Raw genomic sequence first — 5000 nt, forward strand, 5'->3', positions numbered from 1 at the left:
CTAAGGGGAAATGCGAGGTGGATTGGAAAATAGGTTTGATCTGTCCATTAGAGCCCAGTCAAAAAATGTTGACTTCTCAGGTCCCATGAGCTGTCTGAAAGGGCTGGAGACGTAAGGCTCCTTTCCACTGTCCATTTTCTATCCAGTACAGCTCAACAAGACATGACTGGTTATTGTTTTTCGATTAGCCAAGCTCGAAAAATCAGCCCTCGTTTTTTCGTATGGCTGAAGAGAAGAGTGGGTACTGTCGCTGAAAATCAACATTGTAGTATCCAAATGTGATGTAGCTAAAACTAGCCTAATTCGATAGATTAGATATCTGTCCGCCTTACATTAGTCAACTAGCCTACGTAAAGCAATGTCACGTAACGTCAATATCAAAACTACAATCAGCTACATGACAACATCAAAAACATAACAGATAACAGACAGCGCCAAGGAGGAAAAGGTACCCGGTTCACTATAGGATACATGAAAGGTTAATCAAAGTTGTGTTGGGACAGTCACCACAAAACCAGACAGGATGCACAACGCGTGCATCTGCTGTGCCTGCATGGCTGAAGCCGTAGGTGCATAGCCAATAGCACCAAAACATAATGTAGGCCTAATAAAATGTCATGTATATCGTTGCAGCTTTCGCAGAGTGTTTTCCCTGTCAACCAAATCAGCTTTCTCTCGTCTATCCAGTTCAAGTTTGTAGCCTACAAATGTAAATGTAGTGAACTGGATCCTTGGCGCTGTTCATCAGCCTAATTGTTCACCTTTATTTTTTAAAAATCCACCCTTCGTAGGCATATCGTTGCAGCTTTCTCGGAGTTTATTGTTCTCTAAGTTTTTCCCTGTCAACCAAATCACCCTTGTCTCGTCTGTCCAGTTGAAGTTTGTCAGTTAAAGCAAGCCTTGTGCTTAATAACAGCATGCGAAACACAGACTGTTTCTTTTAATTTACAAATAATGAATGAATAATGAACGAGTGGAGAAATTAACGACGAACAGTTTAATCGTAGGTAGACAGCGCCAAGGAGGGAAAGGTAGGCCTATCCAGTTCATTACATTTAAGGTTAATCATGTTAACAGACCACAGTTATAATATAACTGACAGATATAATTTGGTTACAACTTGACTGTTTAATTCTCTGAACACACTAATGGTTTATAAATACATAAATGACACCACATCATCACACAAATAGGCTATCCTATGTGTCTAAAAACAAACTGAACGTCCTTGGCGGAGGTCTGCACACTCTGGGTGCATTTCTAGTTATATTTGGGATCCCTTTCACTCAAGTCATTTGTTCTGCAAATGTTCGCCACAGTCTATATTTTGGGCTCAACATGTACAGTGAATTGTCTTTTTATGAAACACAATTATGTATACTTGTGGGCTTTCACTTGTATGAGCGTGTGAATGATATATTTGCATTTAAAAATGAATTTAATATCTCTATGTGTAGAATTGAATCCATGTTTATGTCTGAATTATAGTTAATTAAAAGCGTAAAAGTGTCCATATTTCCTTTGAAATCATACTTTTACATTTTTTAACCAGAGTGCAAAAAAAAGAAACATTTGTGGGTCAAAAGTGGTTGAAAGAGTGCGAGATAGAAAGAGACCTAGACAGAGCTAGACCAAGGCAGAGACAGAGAGAGAGAGACAGAGAGAGAATAGAGTAAGCAGGATGGAGAGAGTGAACGAGAGAAAGAAAGCATAAGAAAAAGTGGGAGTGAGTGACTGAGTGAAAGGATAGAGAGGAAAAGTGTAGCTCTGGGTCTCCAGGTGCATTTTGACTCATTATGCCACTTAAAATGGCGTCTTGCACTCGCTAACCTCTGAAGGGAATTAAATGGATGATAATGATGCAGAATGTGGAGACTTGTCACAATGGTGCCCTTTCACACGCCTCAAGGCAGACTTCAGAAATGTCATCATATACTTACAAAGCACCCGCATTGCTCCCCTATTGTGCCGGGCGCCCTTGCGAGCCCGCTGGAAATGGTCCCCATGCTGCTTTCACTAGAAGGACTCTCTCTATCCCAAAAAAAAAAAAACGAAATAGGGTGGCCAGGTATTTTTTTCTGAAAAAGAGATGGCATCACTTTTTTCTGGCGAAGAAGAAATGGCATTTCTAAAGCTCAGGGTGAAGAAATGGACATTTTTTTATATGACTCACTCTTCTTTCAGGGTTGCTGGCACATGTTCAAGGTCCACACACCTTTCTTCGCCTTTGGCTTTCCTTTGGTCGCATTCGCGTGTAAGCACGAGTGGTATCAAGTGGTCTGGTGCACCTCCTTGCCATGTTTTAAGTTCTGCTCAAGTGAAATATTCATCGTTGATGCTGAAGAAAAAAAAGTATACAGAGGAACTGACATCATTCCGCTCGAAGAGAAGAGGTGGGGAGGGTGGAGTGTGGTAGGTAGGCGAAACGTTTTCAGAGGAATATGGTTTATACGAGGTGAGGCACTGAAAACCATTGACTTCTTCTTTTCGCCTCAACACTTTTCCTGTCCATACAAAGAAACTAGACAAAGAAGAAGTATAGCATTGCTGACTACAGAGAGGCAAATAATAGCTTCTTTTGGAAAAGGCACTGTTGTTGGGTAACCTATTTTGAAGGTATCCTTAGGCCGGCCGCACACTGGCTCCGACAGCACTGTGGCGCACTTTTGCTTCCGACAGAATTCGGACCCCCAAACCCAATTTCACAGGAACATTGCATTGATAGTCAATGGGCGGCGCCGACAAAATAGAACTTGTCTCTAATTGCTATCCGACATAGGCGAATGTCCGCGGACATCAGCGCCAGTGTGCGTGGTTCTTTTGAAAACAATGGAATCGAATTTTAGCTGAGCAATGCTCAGCACTTTGTCGGAGCCTTCAATGTAGAGACATGTTTGGCACACATCTGTTTAGTGTCCTAGCCTTCCTCTTATTTGTTTGTTTTATAAATATATTTTGGTCTTTTATGACTTTATTTTGACAACAGGGAAGTGAAGGAGTGATAGGAACCGAATGGGAGAGAGATGTGGGGAAGGATCGGCATAGGACCCGGAATCGAAACATGGGTCACCGGCATTGCAGCCTAGTGTCCTACAGTTGGAGCTGCTTTTTGTTTTAAAGTAGCAATGATCTTTTATATCAAGGACACATGCTTCATAAAATTGCAACACAGAGGTCCATAAATACAGTATATCCAAAAAACGTCCAAAGGCACATTGTTGCTTTTGATTTTTCAACTGAAATTCAATGCATATAATTTCATCAATATGTGTTCCCAGTCATTTATTTTGCTGTCTGACATCTATTGCCTAGCTGCTGTGTGTTAATGTCAGTTACAGTAAATCAGATTTAAATAAACATATCCATTTCTGGCCTGATGAGCAAAGTTTACTTAATTTGAGTAGACTATATGTCATAAACTACATTAATTAACATGAATGAAAATGAAAATGTTGCAGATACTAATGTGAATCTCAGGAGGTTTGGTTCAATAATATGACACAGACTGTGGGTGGTATTAGCTTACACACAGACATTCATCGGTTGACTTTCAGACATTCAGACAATCATTGGTTATCAAAGGGGAAACCATGGCGAGACGGGGAATATAAAAGCTTCAAAATCAAATCCTCCCTGCAGGACAATGGTAGAGCAAATCAAGACAAAATTATATTATGAAAATGCGTAGTCAGATCGGATGAACTGTTACAAACATTGTTCAAATCTGAGATAGTATACCTAAACATTTAAATGTATTGTTGTATGGGGTTTTACATTGTGAAAGTAGCTCAATACTGTCAACAAAAAATTCTAAATTTAAGTGTAAATTAAGCAGTATCACAGGAAGCTTCAGTCACGCCCTGTTGCAGAGACGAGGTGAAGTTTACCAAAATGAAGCCAGAAGGATGGACACCCTCCTCCCACCTCACATGAGAGACAAGGCACACGCACACACGCACGCACGCATGCATGCACACGCACTCACTCACACGCAAGCACACGCACAAACACACACACACACACAGACACACGTGCACACACAGACACACAGACACACAAACACACACACGCACATGCACACACACACACACACACACACACACACACACACACACACACACACACACACACACACACACACACACACACACACACACACACACACACACACACACACACACACACACACACGTCCATCATCTCAGTATTCAGGGCCTGCAGACTAGTTTGCTGCCTCATTGATTTCAATCTCAGAGCTGAAGATTACACAACAGAGAAAGCAACGCCCAATCTATGGCCATTTACCGCCATTATAAAAGGAGCATATGAGGCACGCAGGGTTCAATAACCACTCGCTGAAAAAAGAGACACGGGATAACATTTAATATGCTTGTCCCGTCTACACAGCTATCTAATTCTAATACATAGGCTCGCTGAAGAAATAAATAACATTTAGGTCAATGGCTGAAAGCAGTTATTTAATGCTGAAAGATCCAATTGATCCATGTGGTGAAAACAATTCATGGTTTTTAAGATGGTACGTGGTAGTAAGTATGAACTATAGGCTCAAAACATGTTATTTGCTATTATGTATGTTCATATACAGTGTTTTATTGTTTGAGGAAAGCATCTTCAAATGGAAGATTTTACTGTAAATGGATTGCAAACTGGGCTTTTAAAAATGTCTTGGAAGTACTTTAATCATAACTTTATCTGACCTCTTCTGAGTACATGCGCCCATGCTGTCTGCCGGTGGTAAAAATGTGCAAATCAGACTTTTAAAGACTTTTAACCGCGTCTCTGCGGACCTGCAAAACAACATGTACAGTTGTCAGCATCCATTATTGATGCCAATAAAACGCTCCCATAAACAAGTCAATAGTCTAGAAATTGTTGGGTACATTTTGATTCAGGTCTGTGATCTTTCAGCATTATTTATGCATTAGACACATTGCAGACTCCGAACAAATGTGTGTGTGTGTGTGTGTGTGTGTGTGTGT

Source organism: Engraulis encrasicolus, chromosome 3 (assembly GCF_034702125.1).
Source record: "Engraulis encrasicolus isolate BLACKSEA-1 chromosome 3, IST_EnEncr_1.0, whole genome shotgun sequence".
Lineage (NCBI taxonomy): Eukaryota > Metazoa > Chordata > Actinopteri > Clupeiformes > Engraulidae > Engraulis > Engraulis encrasicolus.